A 25398-nucleotide genomic window follows, 5' to 3' on the forward strand; every position below is an offset into this window, starting at 1 on the left:
CAGACCCTGGAGCCACAGTGGACTGAGAAGAGACAGAAACCAGATGTGGTGATCTCAGGACTCTGGAGACTAAGGCAGGAAGATGGCTGGCAGGGTCAGGGAGCAGGGCAGAGTGATGCTGAGGTCAGCCTAGGCTGCACTGTGAAATTATTATATCTCAAAAGAGACTGGGAACAAGGAGAGGAGAGGCAGCTCAGTTGGTGGGACACACACACACACACACACACACACACACACACACACACACACACACACAGGACCTTGATTGACTTGTCCAAGCACTATCTCCAGACCTACCTGAGGTCTACCAAGCCTTTAGATTTCTCAAAATATGTGAGAGGATAGAACCTTGTTTTTGCTTTTTGTTTAAGCCCAATACATACCTAACACCGTAGTACACAATGCTGCTTTGATTCTTTTTTATGCTTCGGTGCATAGATTACACCTGGTCATTTAGACTCACCCTCACCTTACAGTTTATTTCTCTTAAACAAATCAGCATGACAAAAGCAACACAGCCTTGCACTCCTTAAAGTCTCTCCAAGAGCTCTAGATCTGTGGTACCCAGCAAATAAGGAAGTAACACAGGTTTATCAGTAGAAGGTGTGCATCCCTCAGGGAGGCAGCACTTGACCCCTTTTTCAGGGAGGGCTTGTATCCGCCTGGTCTGGGACATACAGTGTCACCAAGATCCCAGGCTGCTTCTGTCTCTTCTTCCACCATCCTTCATAGATGACTTCCTACTTCAAGACAATTTCATGGCCGGGCGTAGTGGTGCATACCTTCAATCCGAGCACTTGGGAAGCAGAGACAGGCAGATCGATGTGAGTTCAAGTACAGCCTGGTCTACAAAGCGAGGCCAAGGCTACACAGAGAAACCCTGTCTCAAAATAACAAAAAACAAAACAAACAAAACAAGATAATTTCATGGCACAATATGGCAGCTAGAGTTACTGCTACCCCATTAATCTTTCTGTCCCAGAAAGAAAAGGGGAACAGCTGTGTCAGCCGTCTATGCGCTCTTACAGAGTCCTCTCAGAAGATTCACCCCAAATTATCTGCTTCACAACTTCCTGGTTTGGTCCCTCAATCTACCAAGGTGGTTGTCAAATCTCCCAGCTGGGCACACTGGCACATTAAAATCCGGGTTGTGTCACTAAGGGAAAAGGAGAGACTAGATCTTGATAAGCGAGCAGCAGGTTCTGTCCCACGCCAGCAACAAGCAAGCCTGGCTTCCACGTTCAAACCCCCAGCTTGGTGCCTCCTCCGAAGAGACGCAGGGCTCTAGCAGCAACTGCTCTCGCCATAAGCCCTTACCATCAAACGCTGAGACCGCCTCAGGAAGGGTCTCCGACTATTAGCGTCTTCTATTCTTCCCACTTCTGGCCACACACTGATCATCGGTCCTCTTTAATTAGCTTCTCATTTGAATCTCCACTTGTAAGCCAGATATGGTAGCATCCATGGGTAATCCCGGCACAAAAGAGGTTTTGGGGCCAGAGGATCACAAGTTTGGGGCTAGCCTGAGCTACACCAGGAGACCGAGAATTAAGTCGTAGCACACTTCAGCTTCCCCAGCCTGCCCTAGTCAGAGCCCACACATGTTCCTTATCTCTGTTTGTATCTTTCCTGGAAATCTTTTTTTTTCCAGGTGCAGGTCACCCTTCGGTGCCTGACTTCTGTCTGTGGTACTAACCTCAGTCCCTGGGTTGGGCCTAGGCCCACAGGCCAGTCTGTGGACAGCATCAGCAGCTGAGTAGAGGTTTACCTCCAAGCATCAAGGATGTCAAAAATATGATCTTGTTGGGGGACAGTGGGAGCTGGGGAGATGGGTTCCCCAGTACTTCTCTCAAGGCCTCCTGGCCCCTCGCTGTGCATTTGTGTGTGCCACAGACAGCCTTGCAATCAAGGTGAGTGGCACAAACAAGGCAGCCAAACACAATGAGCAGAATTACTGTCTAACGAAAGTCAAGGCATCTGTTCCTCCCACCTCACCTGGGGGAAGGCCAAATAATCAAAAGAAGAGAACAGTGTCTGCCAACCACGAGTGTTACCTTGAGTCCTCCTGCAGAGAATATCTTCTCCAAGTATGCGCCTTGGATTGTTCCCATCTCAATTTTCATTACAAACTGAATGCTATTGTAACTCATAACTTCACATTGTCTTTTCAATAGAAGCATCATCAAGCAGATGTGAACAATTATCCCCAATTGTGATGTTTCTTTTCATTCAGTCTTCAAAAAAACAGCTAACCTGTGCATTCAAACATTGGTTTAACGAAATCTTTGAGATTCCATACTGTGGGCTCATCTAAGGGGGCTTGATACTGGTTTTTGTTTTGTTTTGTTTTTTGTTTGTTGTTTGTTGTTTTGGGGTTTTTTTTTGTTTTTTTGTTTTTTTGTTTTTTTGTTTTTGGTTGTGAACCTAGCCTTTAACAGCTGAGCCATCTCTCCAGCCTGATATTGGGCTTTTAAGCCACATTAATTGATCCAGTTATCTACTTTATTTAGAGGAGCCCATATATTTTTAAAATCAAAACATTGTCATGCTGTGCTTGGGGTGGGGTGGGATATGCAAGAACTCTAGCTGGCCTGATGGGCAAATGTGGCTCCGGCCAACCTTGCCCTTCTCCCCATTCCCTCTGCCTTGCTACAGACCAATAGATGACATTGCTCGCCCCCAAGGTCCAGTCCCTTATTTATCCACTCCCTCCTCCTGAGGCTGACTACCAAGGTCCAGCTATCAAAGTATCGAAGTCCAGCAATTAAAAGCCCCCTTTGGTTCACCTAATTAACATGTCCAATAAAATTTAACGCCTCATCCTAACACCAGGTTCTCCCTTTCCCTTTATAAACTGCTATTTGCCTATGGGCCACGTCTGTCTGTGCTCTATCCAGAGGCGGTCCTCTACCCTCCTGACAAATACCCCTTCCCCCTCCCCCTTGCTCCCTTCAGCCTCTCTCTCATCCTCTATCTCTTGTCTTTGTCTCTTATTCCCCGCCCTCTGGCCCTCAGGGGCAAATGAATCTCCTTTGTGCTGAGAATTTATTCTTGGGGGTCCTGAGCTGATGTTGTTCCCTTTTGGGGGGGGGGGTGTCACAAGGCCTTAGTGTCTTAGTTTTACTAACCAGCGGATATAGAATGAGAAGGTTGATCTGTGACAGGGGGAGGGGCAGGCAAAGACACCCCAGAGGAAAGTGCCATCCTGGGCTTGCTCCTTCCCACCAACAGACAATCGCATCCCAGTTCTGAACACAGTCATTGTCTGCTCAAGACAGAGCTCCATTCCTGGGAGAAAGCGGGTAGCATGAACTAGGGGGAAGGCAGACGGTTTGCTGAGGATATGCTATGTATTCAGACATCAACGCTGTTAGCACAACAGGAGCCTGCAGAAAAGGAATGCTGGGGTTGACTCTGCTCCCCCCTTCCCCAGAACCCAAATGCAAGGGCACTGGGAAACTGGCTACACACCAGAGGGTGAGTCCTTTTGGAGCCTGAGAGGGATGTGCTGGAAAGCACAGACACCCAAACAGACAGGACTCACCCCAGAAAGGTTATTCGAAGGAGAGCTGATCCAGTTAGTTCCTTCTTCTGGTTTGTTACCACCCCGGTGGGCAGGGGACAAGTGACCCTGGCAGCAAAGAAACCTTGGATAGACCCCTGAGGCTGCGGAGCACGTCAACACATCTCTGATGAGAACGCGCGCTGGCTGTCCTTTAAGACACTGCCCTTAGCCAGGCGGGCATGGTGGCGCACCCCGCAGGCAGATCCATGTGGGTTCGAGGCCAGCCTGGTCTACAAAGACAGTCCAGGACAGCCAAGGCTAACAGAGAAATCCTGTCTCAACCCCCACCCTCACCCCCCCAAAAAAGACACTGCCCTTGCCTTAAGAGCCTACCCCTTTCCCTGAAGTTTTGTCACAGCTTGATTTTTGCTCCCTTTTTTGCTGTAGCGTTTTGCGCAGGAACTCCTGAGCCACAAAACTAGAGGGACCCTATGTGCCATTTTTACACATGCAGTGTGGTAGTGTGGTCCTCTGTAGCTGGCTGTGTGGTACTGTAAAGTCACTTAACTTTTCTGTTTCGGTTGTCACATTCATCTCTTGGGAGGGGGAATGAGTGCCCAGTCAAATCTTACTTGGAAAGGCCTAGAGAGCAAACAGTGCCTGGCTGATCGGTGGCCAGCGCTCTGTAAAGGTTGGCTATGGGGACAAATGAAGGGTTTCTCCTAGATGTCCACCTGGAGAAAACACAGTCACCTCTTCAAACACAGGACAAAGATAAGAAAGTGGGTCCTTCGTTCTGTTCAAAGTTCCTGAGACGGGGCGGTCTGTGTGCAGACTCTTTTCATTACACAGCCCCGGTGCCGACTCGGGTAGCACTTCAGAAGCCCGAGGACAGAACGTAAGGAACGCTATCTTGGTTCCCAGTGACCCGCTGTTGCTCTGTGAGGCTTCGCGGGGCTTTTGTTTGCTTTCTTGGTTACAGCAGAGAGCAGTGCAAAAGCCTCCAGATTGTCTGACATGGAGGTGATAGATGGATGCCAAATTTGCTCTGCAGAGGCCTCACTTTGGCTGCTCTCGGCTGCTCAGAATGTAATTTCATGCACTTTGCAGATGGCCCATTAGCTTTTGGCAGGGAAAATTAAGTTTTCAAAGTTGCTCTCTAACAAGTATTCCCCCGTCTCTCCCGCCCCCCGCGTCCCCCCCCCCTCTCTCTCTCACACACACACACACACACACATACACACACATACACACACAGAGAGCTTGCTAGAAACAAAACTCTCTCCCTGTTAGTGCAGAAGAGAAGCAAATACTCCCTGTAACTGCCCTGCTCTAGGCCTGCCCACTACTCCCATGATGCCCTGGATTCCGATTTGAATCAACCAAGTTCTGATTCAAAACTTTCCCTCCCTTTTGGGAGAGGAACATTCGTATTTCAAAATCGCGTAGCAAAGGCTTTAGAAAGTAATTTTTAAAACTTCTGTGCCTCTGGGAAAGGCATGCTCAGCCCCGCCCTCACTCCCCACTCCCCCCCCCCTCCCCTCCCCTTCCATGTTGGCACAGGATAGCTTCTGAGCATGCAGACGGAGACGTGCTGCAGAAAAGGAAACAAAGACATGTTGGTGGGGGAAGTGAACCATACCACGTAGGCTGAGTCAGATTCTCCCTGGGGTCCTCACATCCCCCTTCTCCTCCCCAGAACCAGTTGATCTGCTGAGTGTGTCCTCTTCATTTCTGGGCGTGGCCTATCCCCCAGCACGAAGCCCCTTGACATGGGGAGCCAGCTCTGTAGTAAAAGGTGTTGAGACATTAAAGGATCGATATTTACCAGTAAGCAGCAGTTTTGTTTTGTTTTGTTTTGTTTTTGTTGGTAGTGGGGGGGGGGGGAGCACTTTTGGTGGGGTTTTTTTCTTTTGAACGTGGTTACCATAGAAACGTCGTCAGCCTCAAGTGACTGTCATGAGGTGAAAAAATGCTCTTAAAATAAATGATACCAGAAAAGGCATATTTATAAATCTCTTCCCAAACACCTATCTGTTCGCAGGATGAGTGTGTTTTTAAAGCTATAGATATTCCCTCACCCCACCCCCAACCGCTGCTCCAAAAGAATAGGGAAACATGAAAGAGAAATTTTCTTGATTACAAAGACCGAGCCAAATGGGATAGTAAGCCTAGGCCTGTGATTCCAGCTCATATGGCGGAAGCAGAGGATCAGTATGTCACGACCTGCCTGGGCTCATGGGGAATTAGGGAGACCTTATCTCAAAACAGATTAAAAGCAAACAAAAAACAACAAGAGCAAAACATGACTTGCTTCTCTCACCCGTCTTTCTCTCTTTTTTTTTTTTTTTGTTTTTTTCGAGACAGTGTTTCCCTGTGTAGCCTTGGCTCTACTGGATGCACTTTGTAGACCAGGCTGGCCTCGAGCTCAGAGTGCTGGAATCCCATGATAGGTGTGCCCCACCCAGCACCCCTTCTCATCCCTTTCTAAGGACTGAACCTATATGGTCTCGCCCACGCGAGGTAAGTACTCTACCACTGCAAACTATACGGTTAGATTTACCTCACCTACAGCTTTGAAACTGTGCAGCATGCTTAAATGGATTTAAATTACTTATTCAAAACCAATAAAATGTACTTATTTGGGACCAAAAGCACAAATTCTATGCCTGAGTTATGAAAATTACTTCTAGACAAATCAATAAACCATAATTTTTTTTTTTCAGATGAAAGACACACGGGCACAGAACTTGCCTTGCTCCAAGGGGGCTCCATTCTCATTGGCCTCCTTACAAACAGAACCATAGTTGTATAGACGCCTCACTTTGCTCAGATGACCAATTTTATGAGCTCTCTTTTGGCTAAAGGCAGACATAGGAGATTGTTCTGGCCAAAAATACACTGAAGTCCCTGAAAAGAAGAAGAATATTGCAGAGAATTCTGCACATACTCACATTTCTGTATAACTTGTGACCAGAGACACTGACCACCTGTCGTGTGACCATCTTTCAAAGGATGTGTGGGGTGTCACACAGCCCTGGAAGATAAACTTACCACATCTCCAAAGGAAAAAGAGGTCTTGCTTAGAACCTTGGACGAGGCTAGGGCAGACCTACCTGCGGCCCCTTGGGTTAGATGTGGGGTCGATTAGCTCGTGGTTCATCTCCTCCAAGGTAGCCACTGCTTAGGCAAGCACCCCTGCCGGCCCACGTGCTGCACCCCTGTGGTTGTCAAGGCTAGAGGGACGGCCACCAACATACTGGTGTGTGTGTGTGTGTGTGTGTGTGTGTGTGTGTGTGTGTGTGTGTGTGTTGTATGTGTCTGTCTGGTGTATGTGCTGTGTATATGTATATGTGATGAGTATGTGGTATATATATGTGTATTGTAGTGTGTGTGTATATGTGTGTGAGTGTGATGTATATTTATGAGTATGGCATATGGGTGTTTGTGTTGTATATGTGTGTGTGGTGTGTGTTATGTGTGTGTTGTATACTTGTGTGTGGCATATGTATGTATTTGATGTGTATGCATTGCATGTTTGAATGTGTGGTGTATATTGTATATATGTGTTATGTGTGTTATGTGTATATGGCATATATTTGTATGTGGCATATGTGTGTTGTATCTGTGGGTTGGGTGTTGTATGTGTGTGTGCTGTATGTTTCTGTATGTGGTATGTGTTGTATGTGTGTGGTATGTGTTGTATGTGTGTGGGTGTTGAATGTGTGTGTGTGTGTGTGTGTGTGTGTGTGTGTGTGTGCCGTGTACATATGTGTGAGCATTAAGTGGCCTTCCTTTATCACTCTTTGCTTCACTCCTTTGAGGCAGGGTATTGTCATTGAACTTGGAGCTTCCATGTGGGTGGTGGTAGCCAACAAGATCCTGTGATCCTCCTGCCTCAGCTCCTATTATGCTGAGATCATGCTTTTACGTGAGCGCTAAGACCTGTACTCTGGTCATCATGCCTGTGCAGCAAGTACTTGTAATCCCTGAGCCACACACACACGCACACACATTTTCAGGGTGATCAAATTCAGAGTGATAAAAAGTAGCCCAATGTTCCCAAGGGCTTATGGACGAGAAAAAAATGTTACTGCTTGTTCATACAGTTTCTGTATAGGTAAGAAAGGGTTCTAGAAATCAAAATGGTCACCCAACACCAAGAGTATGTTTAATGCCAATGAACTGCACACTTAATAATGATTAAAATTGCCAGGCATGGTGGGACACAACTTTACTCCCAGTTCTCAGGAGGCAAACAGAGCTCTGTGTGGATTCGAAGCCAGCTTGGTCTACACAAGCTCTAGGCCAGCCAGAGCCTCGTAGTGAAACTCTGTCTCAAAACAAGAACAAAAAATGACTCAAATGATAGTATTTATCACAATTTTAAAAATCTGGGGCTAGGCTGGGGACATAGCTCATAAAAAGTGTTTTCTGTGTATATATAAGGGCCTGAGTTTGATCCTCAAAATCCACATTAAATTAAAAACAACAACAATAACAACAAAGGATATGGTGGTGTGTGTTTGTACTCCCAGCATGGAAGGCAGATGCAGGAGGTCCCCTGGGGCTCATGGGCGGCACATCCTAAGCTTCTGGCCGGAGGGAAACCCTGTCTCAGAGAACAAGGTTCTGAGGAACAGCAGCCAAGATTGACCTCTAGTTCCCACATGCATGCTCATGCACGTGCACCACACAAACAGCACCCCCCCTCCCCCCCACACCCCTACCTCCTCACCATCCGAGCACACACCCACACATGCATGAAGTCAATAAAACACAAAGAGGCAGGTTTTGCTTATATGAGGGGAACAAACGAAGCAGCTTTGTGAACTCTTTATTTGTGAGTTTATTTTACACTATCCTTGCTTTGCTGCACACCTGACTGCTTGATGGACCAGAGCTGCTAAGACTCTCACAAACCAAAGATGCTCTGGCGTGAGGGAGAGAGCCATCCTTAGTGTCGTCGTCCTCGCCTGGGACATTTCCTATCTCTCTGTTTTATTCCGGTCCTTCAGCTCTTGGGAGCACTGCTGCAGCATCCCCAGCTCCCTAAGTGTGCTTTAAGCCAGAATCTGTGGATAGAAATATTACTGTAGGATTCCTTCCATTCCTATCGTCTGTTTATTTTCTTTCCTGTCTATTTCATAACGTGGTGTAGAAATTTCTGATTCAGCAGTTAAAATAGTCTGTGTGTTAGCTGTCACTTCCTCGTGACCCATTTTATACCCAATTACTCATTCTAGTATTCGGAGTTCGAGTTTCAAAAAATAAAAAATAAATTCTTTTCTGCAACTAAAGTGTGTGTCTGAGAGGGGGGATGAAAAAGACAGTGACAGAGTGCAGGCAGTAGCTATCAAAAGACGCCTGGGTGAGTATCCCACCCAAAGGCTTCCTGCCTCATCCTCCTGCAAAAGCTCTCACACTCTACCCTCTCCGGTTATCCCACAATGCCATGTTTTTCCATCCTTACTCTCATTTCCCTCCCAGGAAACCCCAGCATAGGTCACCAGGTGCTCATCTGAGAACACAGGGCACTGGTCCCTGCTCCTCAGAGACCCACACCAGTGAGCTTTCTCTTCCCCCGTTAGTGTGCAGCAAGTGTCTGGACCAGGGATTCCGATTCCTGGTGGGCCAGCACTTGGGGAGCTCCCCAGATAATTCTGAATTGGACCCTCAGGCTCCATTTTTTGAGCAACACTGAGACTGGGGAAAAAGAAGTGGGACACTTCTGTGCATGTGGCGCACGCCTGTAATCCCAGCACTCGGGAGGCAGAGGCAGGCAGATCGCTGTGAGTTCAAGGCCAGCCTGGTCTACAAAGTGAGTCCATGACAGCCAAGGCTACACAGAGAAACCCTGTCTCGAAAAAGAAAGAAAGGAAGAAAGAAAGAAAGAAAGAAAGAAGAAACCCCAAAGCACTGGGGGACCCCTAGAAAAAGGAGAGACTGGGGTGTCCTGAGAGATGAGGGCAGAGGACCCTGGATAGACAGGGAAGCACAGCAGGTTCTGTCACAGGCTGCCATTCCTCACGGAATGTAAGGGCAAGACTTTGTGTCCTGTGCCTCCCACAGACAGCCTTGAAACACAGAGGATGCTTGTCTCTGTGGGAGTCCAGACTTGGGGGGGGGGGTTTCCTCAGGAGCGGAGGTCCTGGACAGGATCTTGTTCCATCAGTGTCAGAGCCAAGTCAACAAGTGGAAACCCCTCAACACACTGTCACCATCCAATATATGACAGCTAATGTTATTTTTATTATTCCTGAGACTTTGATAGATTCCTCGAAATGGGATTACTGGGACAGAGAACCTTGCAAAAAGTATTGAATGTTGCTTGTGGAAATTGAGTGGTACGATTTTCCTTTGAGTTGCTTTAGAGTGGCTGCCTTTGACTGTGGATGATAAGGATACAGTGTACATTTAATCCTGTATGTGCCTGAGCATCACTGCTCGGGTGGGGCATGGGCGGAGGAGCTAATGAATGATAGCCACTGTTCTCTTCCTCGTCCTCCTTTTCCTCTTCAACTTCCTCAGCCTTATCATTATCTTCCCCCAACACACACACACACACACACACACACACACACACACACACACACACACGGAAATTCCTTCAAAATGACATCTTTTCTCAAGAGACGGGATTACAATGCAGTTTCCTGAAAATGTTGTGCCTGAGCCTTACACTCACCCTTCCCCCCATTTTATTCATCTAAGCCAAGGGAGGTAGTAGGGCAGCTATCACAGAACCACAAGCCCAGCACTGGTTGGGTGCCTGGTGGGGTCCTGATACCTAGAAAACACATCAGGAGAGGTCAGACACTCAAAAACGAGAGAAGTGAACCCCACAATGGTGAAGTCACTAGCTGAGCCTTCCCTCCGAGCTGGCTCACTGGGAAGTCGGGTGTCTGAGGGATGGGATGAGGAGCCTGTGGAGTCTGCCTCACAGATGCGTGAAAGCCGGTTGCCAGGCAGAGAGATGCGGAGTGTGCAGATTGCCGCTGAGCTGTCCCTGCTCACCTTGGCGTGTGTCTCGCACCAGAAGGGCCACCGTTTACGCTGGTGAATTCCAAGCTGGTGAGTGACCCACTCTGGAAGCAACTGTAAAGCCTCCGTTTGGTGTGAGTCACTGAAGTGTTTTCTACATGAAAACTTCCTCCTCCTGCTTCTCGTATCACATGGCTGTGTTGCTCTTAAAAGCAGGGTTGTGTTGTTAGCAAGCTGAGACCCTCTAACATTCCCACCGTCCATTTTCCTACTGTGGTTGAAATCGGCTTTTGTAGAGAAATACTTTGAGAAATCCCATGCTTCTGAAAGCTTTGGCTGTCCTTACATGTCCTCAATTCCAATCTCACCCCTCCCATCTACCCTCACCACTTCACGCCTCCCACCCACCCTGACTCCATCTCACCCTCACCAGCCTCCCACCCACCCTGACTCCATCTCACCCTCACCAGCCTCCCGTGAGTCTCCGTCCAGTTTAGAATGTAATCATCACATGATAATCCAACTTGGAAACCGAAGAAGCCCGGGGACAGGGCTCAGTGGGTCAAGGACTGGCTGTGCAAGCATGAAGACCCGAGTTCGAATCTCTGTGGTCCATCCATGACAAGGGATTGATGATGCTTGTCTAATCCCAGTGCTGGGAGATGATGGCAGGTGGAGCTCAGGGGCTCCATGGCTAGGTTGGGCAGTTTAGCAGAAACAGTGAGATCCAGGTTCAGTACGACACTCTGACTCAGAACCTATGGTTGGTAACCAGTTAAAGAAGACATTTCTATGTCAATCTCTAGCTCTCATGCATGCCCCGTTCTCTCTCTCTCTCCCTCTCTCTCTCTCTCTCTCTCTCTCTCTCTCTCTCTCCTGTCATACACACACACACACACACACACACACACACACACACACACTATTCAAATAACTTCTATTTCTGGTTCAAAGAGATAAAATCAAAAGGAGAATGCCCAGGATATCACCAAAGATAAACAGAGGCCGACGATGTCTGTGTTTATTTTAACTACAGTGAAATGGGAAATGAGGACCGACCACAAGAGCCAGGCAGCCTCTAAGCCCCTTCCTCTCAGATCTACTTCCCTAAAGTCATTGACAACCAAAAGGGCTCAGAACAGCTTGTGCATGTTGCTGTTACTGCCAACAAGCCCTCCCCAAGGGAAATCATGTCCTTTAGTAATAATGTTATATTTGTTCTTCAAAGGAGGAGGCCTGGTAGAGAGAGACACCGGGGCGGTGCCTGCTACTCGAAGGTGTGAAGTTTCCAAAGATCTCAGTGTTGGGACATTTGACTCTGGAGCCGTAGAGCAGGGCTGCCAGAATAAATACAAAATAGCAGGCTCAGAAATGCCTGGTACCAACTAGAAGGTGAGATCCCACAGTGAGGGCCCAGAAGCCACAGTCCTCAGAGAGACTCCAGGACACAACCCTATAGCTCCTGCCCCACTCTCCTCCCCTTTCTCCTGAAAGAATCTTCAGGAGAAAGTGGCCTCTGATCTGGGAGGCCAAGGCTTTATGTCAGAGAAAGCTCGGCCTTTTGCCAAGTCTGGCCTTAAGGGAAAGAAGGGCCTGCAGTTAGCGGGCCCCTTGGGTTCTTCAGCTGGCTCTGTGAGAGCCCGGGAAGCCGCCTCTCTGACCCTTCAATGTTTCTGAAGAGAAAGAAGTGCCAACCTACAGGCAGGCGAGCCTAGACCGAATGGAAGGCAGGGGCGGGGAGGGCCGGTCTGTGCTGCCTTCCACAGGAAGAAGCAGAAGAGGGATGGGGGTTTGTGGGAGGGGCCAGGGGGGCGGAGTGGGTTTTTTCCTAGTGAGTTCAGAGCATCAGTGACAGGGAGAGTGTCTGCAAGAGTGAGAGCATCTGATGTTTGCCCTCCCTCAGCCCTGCCGTGCCCCGATTCTCTCCCCTGCTTTCATACCGTCTCTCCCTCAGTGCCTCTGCCCACGCTAGCGCCACCTTCAGAATTTCTTCCCTAGAGTCCAGACTCCTGCATCCTTCCCATACGTGGTAGTTTGAATGAAAATGGCACCATAGGCTCATAGGGAAGTGGCACTATTAGGAGGGGTGTCCTTGTGGGCTCGTTGGAGGAAATGGGTCACTGTGGGCGGGTGGGGGTGGGGAGGTTGGAGGTTTGAGATGCTCAAGCCAGGTCCAGTGTCACTCTCTTCCTGCTGCCTGCCAATCAAGATGTCGAACTGTCAGTTCCTCTCCTGCGCGCTGCCATCCTTCCTTCCATGGTGATAATAGACTAAACCTCTGAACTGCAAGCCAGCCCCAATTAAACGCTTTCCTTTATAAGAGTTGCCCTGGTCATGGTGTCTCTTCGCAACCACAGAAACTCTAAGACACCATGGCCATGTCCTCCCAGACATGTCCCTGCCCGCTCAGAGCCCATGCTGCCTGCTGACAAAACTCTGCTTTCTACAGAACTAAACACACCCTGGATGCTGTCATCTACTGAACAGTGGGGCTGAGGACCTCGCACCCACCTCATCACCTAGAAGCCTTGTCCACACTCCACAGCTTCTAAATTACTAAGCTCACTCATCTTGACTCCCAAGCCGTCAACCATTATAACTTCTCTGTCCTTCCTTCCTCCGTCTCTCCTGCTGGACAAATTTTAGGGGCGTGTAGGAAATGCCACAAGGTGACCGCTGACGTCATCCCCCTCTGCCCCTAGGATGTGTTCTTAGCCTCCTGGGTGAGTACTCAGCCTCTTCAAGAGTGTCCTCAGGCCCTTGAGGATGTTCTCAAGTCCCCACACGAGTGTCCTTGTCTCTCTCAGGAGTGGTCTCCTCCCTTCTGGAGTGTTCTCAGTGCCGCAGAAGTGTTCTCAGGCCCTGCAGAGCATCCCTCATCCCGTCAATGATGTTCTCAGCTGCCCTCATGGTTCTGTCAGCCCCTCGGGCATGTTTTCTGCCCCCACCCCCACCTCCGAGTGCACATTCTCAGCCCTTCCCTGTTTCCTGCTCCCTGGGCTGTCTGGCCTGCACCTTCTACCCCTAGAAGCTAAGTGCCGGTTAATCCTTGGGTGAGAGGGGTGTACTCTTCCGTGACTTCATAGGTGAGGAGTTGAGGTTTAGAAGATGACAGCATGACCTCTAGAGTCTTGCTCATCTGTGTAGGGGGGATTCCTTGGCTGACCTCCCCGTTCAGTCAGGACTCAGTGATTCACGTAGGCAGACCCAGCCTGCGCCCTGACTCTGTCTCCATCTGGCACCTGTCTCCACAGTCCCCTCCTCTCTGCGGATTCCCAGAGAAAACGCTGACCCTCAACTCGAGCATCCCCATGGCATATGTGACCCTTCGTGCTTAATCCACACCACATGGAAACAGAAGGGGTCCCAAGCCCGGCCTTCTACCCAACCACACTCTGCGCCCTGAGCTTCTAAGGAATTCTCCTTTCAGATTCCGGATATGAAGTAGAAACCCAGGCCTGATGTTTGAATCAACCTTTCAGAGACACAGGCTGGCCATCCCTCATCCTTGCCTTTCCTCCCCCCTGCACAGTAGCCTAGGAAGGCCACTAGTAACGTACCTCTCTCCATCTGGATATGTCAGTCTTCCCACCCAGAAGTAGGAGATACTTCCTGTCTTTACCAGGCTGGCCTTGAGATGTGCTTTGAGCTACAGAGTGAAGTTGAAAGTGGCGCTTACAGGAAACGATGTTCTGGTATTTCCGGTGCCACACTCTTAGTGTACAGGCAATAGGCAATACTCTTTCTCTCTCACCTGGAAGCTATGCACAGGAAAGAAGGCCAAGTCCAACTTCATGGAGATCACCGTGTTATAGAGAAGCCCCCCCCCCAGCCCCCCGCCAGCACACAGAAGCTCCATGAAGGGAGAGAGGGGGCCACGCAGTTACCCAGAGGCACCAGATATTCAAGAAAAGAAGCTTTTGTTTCGCTTTTGTTTTGGGGTTTTTTGAGTGTCGAGAGCCCAACCGACCCTCTCTAAACAGAAGCAGCCAGCTGCACTCAGCTCAGACTGTAGAATTATAAGAAGTGATAAAACGTAGTTAAGCCTCTTGGTTTTGAGAGTGGCTAATTCTGTAGCGATGGCTGAGTGAACCGTCTCTGCAGCTGCCTTCCACATGGCTGCTTTGTGTTCCAATAATGGCGTGTAGGCCCCCGGCCCCTTGATGCCACCTTTCTCCGCTTCATCTTGTCTAGCTGTAAGCTTCTCTCCACCTTCCTTTTGTTGTCTAGCCAACTTCCTCTCTACTATCGCTTCATCCCTGTTTGTTCCCACAGCTTCCCGTGGCACCCTCGACCGTGCTGTGAATGTTCTGTCATGCAGCTGTCTCCCCCCAACGCCAAACTGGGATGTGCTCTCCCCAGTGCATGCTCTCTCCGTCGGCATGCAGGACTCACTTCCTGTGGAAGTGTGGGCTAGCCCCTTCACTTCCCACTCAGCTTCTCAGAATCAGTTAGGGGTTACAGTTCAGTTGTCTAACAAAACCCCATCCTCACCAGATTAATCAGATGCCAGCTTATTTCTGGTCTCCTGCCCCCACTATCTTTCAAATGTGTCTCTCTTCTTTGCGGTTACCTCAAAGCTACACCATGGCTTCTTTGTCAGCGGCCTCACGCCCACATCCCACACAGGAAGAAGCAACAAGTGCCAGGATCCATATCTAGATGGCACCCACTTTTCCAGGAATCCTCAGGAGATTTCCACTCAGATCAGTAGCCAGAGCCGAATCTCAAGGACATTTACAGCTAAGCAAAGGCCAAAGAGAACACCCAAGAGAGCCTCAGCTTTGACCTGGAACCACTCTCTACCTGCATCTGTTTGCCTAGGCGCCTGTAGGGATCAAGGAGGAAACAGATGAGTAGTGACTGGCAGCGTCCACCTCATTCTCCACCTGGAAAGTCAGGTTAGAACTTACCTTGATGAGTTGTCTGAAACTCAGAAAGACTGTGGGCAAACCTTCTTTCTTAGTACCGGAGCCTTAACAGCACTCGGGGGAAAGCGATTATGTTCTTAACGCTTTCAGAAGCGGCACTTAGGCAGGATTTTCCCTGAAGGAGCAAAAAGTGCCCTGTGGAGGCGCGCTTCTGACTCTGTGCAGTTCTTTTACAATGAGTTTACTTCTCAGGTAATAGCTCTTCTCTTGATAGTTTACTCAACTGTTATTAAGTCCAGCTGGATTGTCCTCGCGACTCTTCGCATCCATGTGACACAAGGACAGCGAGGCTTGGAGCGACACAAAGGGCAAATTGGCAGTTCTGAGGCTCTGCGGCTGCATGTTTCTTCTCTGATTCATGGAAAAAATGCATCGCACACAGAAATTTTCAAATGTCTCAGACCAAAGAGTTGAGGAAGCGAGTCCTGTGGTCTTGGTTGCGGAGGGCTAGAAAGCTCAGCTGGAAGGTGACCTGTGGGGAGACTGTTGGAGCCTGCTTTGCATCGGCAGCCCCTCTTCCTGCAGCTTCTTTTTTAAAGCAGACAAATGAAGACTTTTATAAGGTCTTTTTTTGGGTTTTGGTTTTGGTTTTTTCTTGCTAGGGAAGAGCACAAAATAACTCAAAAAGTGAATAGGATGGCTCACATTACTAAAATGGTCAAGAGTAGAGTCTCTCTAGCTGGAGAGGTGGCTCAGAAGTTAAGAGCACGGGGCTGTTCTTCCAAAGGTCCTGAGTTCAGTTCTCAGCAACCACATGGTGGCTCACAACCAACTAATAAATCAATCTCTCTCTCTCTCAGAAGAGTTTCTCTTCCATAATGGATCCAACTGCTCAAATGAAGGATTGAAAGTGTCACCATCGCTAGCCATCCCCCTCTGAGGACAGGTCCTCTGAAACTTCAGAATAAGAACCTGTCAGTTTGGGATCCCCAGCAGAAAGAAGAGGCCTGTCCCTGATAGTTGTTTTGTTTTGTTTTTAAGTATAAACCCTCCCAAAAGTGGCCAATCTGAAACACAAGCTCACCTCAGAGCCAACTACCAATCGCTGTGCTAAGGAAATACGTTTCTCTTACTAACCAGGCTAGGCCAGTGCCTACCTTAGAGACCAGGTGAGGCCAAGCTCACTTCAGCCACCTAGGCTAAGAGGAAGTGAAAGCTGGCCCACTGGAGTACAGCAGGATGCTCCTGTGAGCAGGAGACCAGCTAAGACCCGGCCTGCACAAGAGCCAGGACAGGGCTAGATGTAGCTGCAACTGGCAGAGCAAATACCACAGTACCGCAGGGGCTGCAGAGGCGGTGCCATACAAACAGAAAGGCCTGCGCTCCAATCTCCAACACCAGGTAAGAGCCGGTCATTTCATTGTCATCCCATCCCCAAAGGCCCAGAGACGGCACTTCCTTGGAGACTGAAAGCCAGCCAGTCCAGCCAAATCCGGGAGCTCCAAGTTCAGTGAGAGACCCTGTTTCAAAAATAAGGTGGAGAATGACTGAGGATGAGCCTGACATTGACCTCTCATTTCTCCACATGTATGTATATACATGTACCTACACACACACACACACACACACACACACACACACACACACACATACACACAAACAGAAATAGTAGTGACACCCATTTTAATGTCAGGATCAACTCATGATTCAGGCTCATTTCAAATGTCAGTGCAGATGCCCTAAGAAGATCAATTTAGTGGTTTGTTTGTTTTTCTCTCATAGCATATACCACATCTTTTTATGCATTATGGTGAGTCACACAGCCATTTATTGGTTTGGGGGGGACTTGATGACGTCAGAGTTGGGCCTGCCTCCCATTGAACACCAGCAGCCTGAGGATGAAAGGTGCTGGCTGCTGGCTCTGTCCTAAGGTGACCAGCCCTGGGCATGTAAGAAATGCAAGCTGATGAAAGGAGAAGAACTCACAAGGCTTCCTCCAGAAGAAAACCATTTACAGAGAGAAGCTGGCTTTGAGCAAGCAAGCTGACCACCACCTTCTCCCTCCCCTTCTTCTCTCCCTCCTCCCCTTCCCCTCCTCCTCCTCCTCAAGGCACAGTGTGCTCTTTCTTTGGTATGTGAAACCTGAAGTGGAGTTGATAACAGACTCAAACCCTTAGGTGGAGGAAGTTTACAGATTTCATATTCTGAAAGGGACAGGTGTGGGGTATGAGATGCCCACGCCCCTTCGGCAAACAAAGGGAGAAATCTGAGGGCACCTTTTACACCTCCCCCTGTGCTGGGACCTTATTAGTAGGTTCAGAGCCTTCCTGTGCTGGGCGTGCTTTTTACAAGTTGTCTATTTCCTCTTGAGTCCACGCAATGTGGCTCCATTCGAGGGCACTCCATTGGGGGAGCAAGAGGGGTCTACATAGCAAGAGCCTCCTTTCAGCCTTGCTTGAAAGCACCTGCAGACTTCCCGTGTTTCCTGCTCAACTCAACAAGTTCTAATTATGTGAACTAATATTTGCTCACTGGTAAACCATGTTTATTCTCATAAAAGGCAAACTTTCAAAGACCAGGGCTTAAGCAAACCACAGGGGGAAAACATTTCAATGTTTATGCCAACGCATGCCTGTTTCCCTCCACTTGTAGTTTCTCATCGCCCCATCATTACAGTGTTCACCTTTCAGACATTCATCCCAACCCTTCCCATTATGAAGGACAAATGGTCTGTCCTTCAGTGCCGGCCTCGCCTGGTGGAACATGCTAGACTGACTTCCCTCAGATGCTACATCTTGCCCTATGGAAATGGCCACTGCTGGCTCCTCAGTGAAGCAAGGGTGCGGTGCCTCCCCTCGTGTGATACTTCTGAGTCATATTTCTGAACCAGAAGTTGAGAACTGTCTGAGAAAAACTTGATTTGCATTGTTTCTCAATTCTTGTCAAGCATATCACACAGTTCGACTCACTGCCAAGTCTCTCCCTCACAATTCTGACATGTTTGTCCCCAAACACATTCATTTCCCATAGCTAAAAGAGCCTGAGGGAGAGGGGGGAAAAATCAAATGATGTAAAGATGAAAGCTAGCGACAGAAGACATCATTAAGTAGGATAAAGATTCTTAATCCCCTGTTGCTGGTGCTTGCTAGAGTCCTACACCCTCTTTTTGAGCTTAAGGATAACTGTTTGTTTGTTTGTTTGTTTGTTTGTTTTTGAGACAGGGTTTCTCTGTGTAGCCCTGGCTGTCCTGGGCTCACTTTGTAGACCAGGCTGGCCTTGAACTCACAGAGATCCACCTGCCTCTGCCTCCTGAGTGCCAAGATTAAAGGCATGAGACATTCCCACCTGGCTTGCTTAAGGATAATTTACCTTCAACCTCCCCCCAATACACACACACACACACACACACACACACACACATACACACACACACAGCTGTTCACATTGTGGATCATTTTGAGAAAGTTAGCAAAAAAGCTGAGTCTCAATAGAGTAAGGTAACTGGAAGTAAGCCACGCTATCCACAGAGCAGGCTGAAGGAGGAACATGCCGTGCTACCCCTTCCAAGACCACAGAGCCCCCATGCAGATTACCCGAAATTTAAACCACACTGGAAGTTCTTAGCGCAGCAGAGCTTCCACAAGGCAAGACACGCCCTTCCTCTTCTGTGAACTGGTTCCGTGATGATAGCAGAGTGAAACCTGGGGTTTTCAATCTACATCACACAGATAGAAATAACTGTCTCGGCTGACTTCACGCTTGACTTCCTCAAAACTCCAAGACTTCATCCCCTGCCCCCACCCCCCAAAAAATGTGTGGAAAAATACACCTGTTCCTCAGAAAAACGGCGCACTGGTTTCTCCTGCGTCAATTTCCCTCTGATATCACTGAAGCAGAGTCCTAAGGAAAAGCCCGAATGACCATCCCTAAAGGAGCGGCCAAGCTTCTGTTTTACTTTCCTGCCCAAAAGCACAAATCCAGATCTGTGAGTCTTAAAATTAAAGGCAATCTGCTACACACTATGATCTTTAATCACAGCCTTTCTGCCAGTGTAAACAATCCAGCCATAAAGCATGCCCGAGCAGAAAATCCTGTGATCACACATGTATCACACACACACACACACACACACACACACACAGTGCCATGAGAAACAAAAGCAGAGGATCCCATTGCTTCCCGAACAAGCGCCAGCAAATCCTAAACCCTTACAATGGGGAACTACAAAGGCAAGCAGCAAAACTTGCCATTTCAGACCACTCGGATTGCACGGCTGGAGCTCAGCCAGCAGAGCAATCTTCCAGAAAAGCAGCCAGCTGCATAGTCAGCTCCCCAATCTCAGCCAAGCTCTGTCGAGAGAAGGGAGCTGTTTCCACGCCTCACCCTCCTCAGACTCCAGTCCCACAACCTGTTAACTAGGCTAACAAGCATCTGTCTTCATTCACCACAAGAAGGGGTGGGGCGAGCAGGATGTGAGTGGGATCACTGATCACTCTAGAGAGTCTGCGCACAGCTGGGCACAGCACAGGCCTGCCGTGTGAGACCCACCTCAGATTAAGGGGAGAAGGGAGCAGCTTCCTCTTAGGATCCCAGCACCAATCCCTCAGCCAGGCGAGAAAATGGTTTCCTCTGGTCAGGTTTGCCTGAGGAAGTCGTTACAGGAAGCCAGCCTAAGGCTTTGCAAATATCAAGCTAGTTTTCTCTCCTGAGGATGAGTACACAGTATATACATAACCCGAGATTTCTGCTTAGGTTAAGGGGAATTGGAGCCTTGGGGAGGAGTGGACTTCCCATCCCCTGTGCACTCGGGCTCCTTGGAGGTCCCAGGATGGCACCTTTCCTCTGCCAGCCGCACAGATTCATGAGGCCACATTCTGGTCTCTGAGAGCAGAGTGGGCAGTGGCTGAGCGCTTTCAAACACAGCATGTGCAGCCGCCATGGTTTAACATTTGCCTCATTGAGATAATAGCAAACATCACTTAAGAGAGACTTCTGGAGTGGGGGAAAAAAAGAGCTAAAAAAAAAAGTATAGTTTTTTATCTCTTTGATGTTATCCTCTATTTGGAGATGTTAAAAATAGATATTAAAAGGTCTAAGCAGCAAATGGTTTAATTTTATTCATCCCCCGAGTGCTAGATAATTAATTAGTCTCCACTTCTTGCCCTCAAAAATAAAATCTAGATTGATTAGGAAGCCTAATGTGAAAATCAAAATAGAGACTCTTTGAAGGAAACAAAAGAGATTATAATTTGAGACAGAGAAGAGCTTTCTAAGCTATAAAATGCAGAAAACATAAAGAATAAACAGTTGCAGATGTGACTATATGAAAGTGTTAAACTCGGTGAAATAAAAGGCACTGTAAACAAACAGACTAGGAGAAGTTATTTACAACCGAAATAGCACAGAATTAAGATGCAGAGCAAATGGAACTCATGCAAATCGATAGTAAGGCACAGGCCACCCAACAGCAAATGAACAAATAGTCATAGGGGATTCAGGGATAATTTGATCAAGTTGATTGGCGCCTTTCCTCTCACCCTGAAGTTTCATTCCTCACGTACATGCAAAAACAGTAGAGTGTGCACACGTATACCAAATGATCCGAGAATGTTCATAGCTAAAAGCTGGAAACCACCCAAGTGCTCATCAATAAATAAATGTGGCGGTATACTCACATAGCGGGATATGATAAGCAATGTTAGTAAGTATCTCACACCTCTACACGAGAACGTGAGTAGCTCAATTGCGCGGTTGCATGAAGGATGCGTTTCTGGTTATTGAAAGGGGGAAGTGGACATGACTAATCTAGAGAGGTCAGAAGTCGGAACACTGGTCATTTTCCGAACGGTGGAGCATTTGGTGATATTCCGTTCCTCAACCTGTTTAGGAGGAAGAATTCATCCTGTACTAACTGAGCAGTACACTGTATTTTGTACACTTTTTTATGTATTTTTATAACTTGAGAATAATGCCACCACAACTACAAATGGTCAATACCCTAGCATGAAAAACCCAACTGGTACGACAGGACAATGACATTTACAATGACACTGGTCATTCCTGCACATTATGTAGGTTAAGAGCAGTGGCTGATCTTCCAGAGGACCTGGGTGTTTCTCAGCTCCCACTTGGCAGCTCAGAGTCATTTGTAAGTCCAGCTAGGGGAGATTTGGTGCCCTCTTCTGGCCTCCATGGGCACTCACACACATGGTGCATATACATGCATGCAGGCAAACACCCATATATACAATAAAAGTAAATAACCTTTAAAAAGGGTTGACAAATATAATGGTAAGTGTATAAAATAGAACAGATTTTTTTTTCAGGAAGAAACTCAATGTCATTGACCAAAAACTTAAATGTGCATGCCCTATGAGCCAAAAAGTCCACCCCTAAGAATATCGCCCTCGGAGCTGGGTGGTAGTGGCACTTTAATCCCAGCATTTGGGAGGCAGAGGTAGGTGGAGCTCTGTGAGTTCCAGGCCAGCCTGCTCTACTGAGCGAGTTCCAAGACAACCAAGGCTATGTAAAGAAACTCTGTCTCAACAAACAAACAAACAACAAAACAAACAAAAAAGGAATACAGTCCTCCTTAAATGTTCATGTTCTATGAGCCAAAAACTCCACCCCTAAGAATACAGCCCTCAGAAACACTCAACATAAATTTGGGACAAGAATGCTTACTGCAGCAGTGTCCGTAATGGTGGGAAACAGAAGGCAACATGTGCCCTTTGCCACAGTAGACGGTGATAAAGCTGTGTTACAGCCATACAGCCTAGAAGGAATGTGTCTCTTGGAGGAAACAAAGAGGAACCTACCTAGTAATGCAGGAAGAACTCCAGGGAACATTAAGTTTAAAAAAATCCATCCAAGGACAGAGCATATTCTATGATTTTGTTTATATACAAATTATTTGAATGTAAACACTAAAATAATAAAACCAATTAACATAAGAAAATTATGAATGAAATTTGCTGTGACTTATTTACCAAAGACCTTCCAACTCATTTACCTAAGGCCTCCCACTGAGTTGTAGACATACAAACTGTCGTGTGCTTGCCTAGCATGAAGCCCTGGGATGGGATCCTCGGCACCACATAAATGACGCACAGTGAGTTGGCAAGATGGCGCCGCAGTTAAACAAGATTTCCCCCCGAGTCTAGCAAACCGGGTTCAATTCCCAGGACCTACATGGTGGAGAGGACACCCAATCCCCACAAGTCGTCCTCTGACCTCCACAAGAGTGCTGTAGCATGCATGCACGCGCGCGCGCGCACACACACACACACACACACACACACACACACACACGTAATAAAATAAGGCTTGGTGGTGTGCACCTGCAATCCCAGCATTTTGAGATGTGGAGGTAGGAGGGTCAGGAGTTCAAGGCCATCCTTGACTACACTGGTTTGAGGCCAACCTGGGCTACATGAGACTTTGTCTCAAAGTTTTCAATTTATTAAATAAATAAAAAAGACCTCACAAACTGGACCACAAAATATATTTAACTTCTCCCACGAGATGCACAATACAGGAATTCTCTGCAAGAGTCTGAACCCAATCCAACAAGCCTGACCCAAAAAAAGGCAGTTTGTCCAGTAGCTTCTGTGAGAGGGTCCATGACCCCTCAGAAATGCCAGCTCCTACACAGCTAATGAATAAGCTCCTGGGTGTGTTTCTGAAGCACTTTTCAATAATTAACTAGTCTGCCCAGGGGTGGGGCAGGCCAGCACTCCCACAGTTAGCACTCCCTCCAGCTGCCCACCTCTGGAATGTGAGGGCATCCCCAACACAGGGCTACCCTCCCTCAGGGCCAAACTCCCTGGAGAGAACATTCTGCTGCATACAAGGGCAAAGTCCCCTCCCAGATGCTCTGAAGAAATTTATACTCCCTTCTGCTCTTGTCTTACTTTTGCCTGTTTTCTTCCTCACCTTCCTTCCTAAGGCTCCCACCTCATAGCGTCAGCCTCTTACCTCTTCTAAGATGGGGCCCTGGACTGTGTATTTTAAAAACAGATTCACTGTGGTAAAATATACAGGAAAAAATTCACTACTGTAATGTTTGCCCAGTCTTGACTATAATATATATAATATAATTATATATAATATATAATAATTTTAAGTATACATTTCAGTGGCATTTGAGCATATTCACAGTGTTGTGTAGTTGTTACCACTATCCATGTTCAGAACCGTCTGACCATCTCAAACAGAAATATTGTATTACAAAGCAGTAACTACCAAGTTCCCATGCCCCAGCCCTTTTGACCTCTCTTGGACTTTCTTTCTATCTGGTCCTAGGCATTTGTCCTAGCTTATTTTCTATTCCTGAAATAAAACACCATGACCAAAAACCTTGGGGAGGAAATGGGCTTGTTTGGTTTTCTCATCGGATGATAGCCCATCATGAAGGGAAATCACAGCAGGAACCTGGAGGCCATGGAGGAACCCTGCCTACTGACTGGCTCTCCAGCTAGAGTGTGTGTGTGTGTGTGTGTGTGTGTGTGTGTGTGTGTGTGTGTGTGTGTCCCAGAACTATGTGCTCACAAGTGGCACTGCCCACAGTGGGCTGGGCCATCCTAAATCAATCATTAATCAAGAAAATGCCTCACAAACTTGCCTAGAGGCCAATCTGATGGAGGTGTTTTCTCAACAGAGATTCTGTCTCCCAGACAACAGCTTTTATCAAATGACAAAAACTGAGCAGGACAAGACCCTATAGACAAGTCATCTGCTGCATGGTTTTGTCACCCTCCTGTCCACACCTTCTGGCTTTGTTTTAATGCTGTTCTCATAGCTATAGAGTGAGTTCTTAGATTTTTGTTGTTTTTCAAGATTATTTTGGCTGTTGGAGATTTTTTTGAGATTCTGTATGCATCTCTTTTTTTTAAAGATTTATTTACTATGTATATAGTGCTCTGCCTGCATGTGTGCCTGCACATGACAAGAGGGCACCAAGTCTCACTATAGGTGGTTGTGAGCCACCATGTGGTTGCTGGGAATTGAACTCAGGACTTCTGGAAGAGCAGACATTGCTCTTAACCTCTGAGCCATCTCTCCAGCCCGTCTATATGAATCTTAAAGTAGGCTTTTCTATCTCGGTGCAAAATAATGCCACGAAGACTTTAATAGGGATTGTATAAAATATGTATATGAATTTGGTTTTCATGTTAATGATATTGAAATTTCCAATCCACAAATTGAAAGCATCTTTCTCTATGTTTCTATCATCTTTAATATCTTCCAGCGATGCTCTATTGCGTTCAATGTAGAAGTCTTAGATCACATTGGTTAAAATGACTTGGGTGTATCCCACTTTATGATACTATTATAAGTGAAATTCTTTTTCTTAATGTTCTTGCAAGTATGTTGACTTCCTGTTTCAGCTCTGCTGGGTTTTGGTTGGTGGTGATGGTGTTGGTGGTAGTGGAGGTGTGGTGTGTTTGTGTGCATGAGCATGCATGTGTTGAAACAGTCCTCAAACTTCCTATGTAATCAAGAATGCTTTGAACTCCTAATAATCCTCCTGCCTCTGCCTCCCATGTGCTAGAATGACAGGTATGCACCACCACCACCACCCAGTTATCTGTGGCATTGAGAATAAAACTATGGCTTCATGCATACCAGGCAAGTGGTCCCAAATGACACCCCCCAGCTTCCTGCTTTCTTGTTTGTTTTTAATACCTGGAATCCTTAAAGAGTTTTTTTGTTTAGTTTGGTTTTGAGTTTAGGTTTTTGGAGACAGGGTTTCTCAGTATAGGCCTGGTTGTCCCAGTACTTACTGTGTAGACTAGCCTGGCCTCAAATCCCAAGTGCTGGGATTAAAGGCATGAGCTATCACTGCCTTGCTAAAGTGTTCTACACACCACCTGCAAACAGATACTCTTATTTCTTATTTCGTTAATTTCTAAGTCTTTTATATCCTTTCACTGCGGGCTTGAGCTACTTCTGATATTATGTTGCATTGTTACAGTATGAATATTCAGTATTGACAAGGAGACTGCATCACTTATTCCTGACTTAAGGAGAAACACT

At 47.4% G+C, this 25398-nt stretch overlaps 1 long non-coding RNA gene across 4 annotated transcripts; it reads right to left on the reverse strand.

Annotated features, from left to right (window-relative positions):
• Window positions 1-250: 250 nt before the first annotated feature.
• LOC311603606 lies at window positions 251-19322 on the reverse strand. Of its 4 annotated transcripts, XR_014781178.1 has the most exons (6): window positions 19190-19322; window positions 18954-19075; window positions 14050-16880; window positions 6260-6415; window positions 5143-5291; window positions 251-884 (listed from the first exon to the last, which is right to left on the reverse strand). It is a non-coding gene; the product is annotated as an uncharacterized lncRNA (long non-coding RNA). The 4 variants fall into 4 exon arrangements; XR_014781179.1 differs by lacking the exons at window positions 251-884; window positions 5143-5291; window positions 6260-6415 and having other exon boundaries at window positions 10967-16018; window positions 16518-16880; XR_014781180.1 differs by lacking the exons at window positions 251-884; window positions 5143-5291; window positions 6260-6415 and having other exon boundaries at window positions 10967-15317; window positions 15403-16880.
• Between the last annotated feature and the right edge of the window lie 6076 nt (window positions 19323-25398).

The sequence above is a fragment of the Acomys minous genome, assembly GCF_964271855.1.
Source record: "Acomys minous genome assembly, chromosome: 8".
In the NCBI taxonomy this organism is placed as follows: Eukaryota; Metazoa; Chordata; class Mammalia; order Rodentia; family Muridae; genus Acomys; species Acomys minous.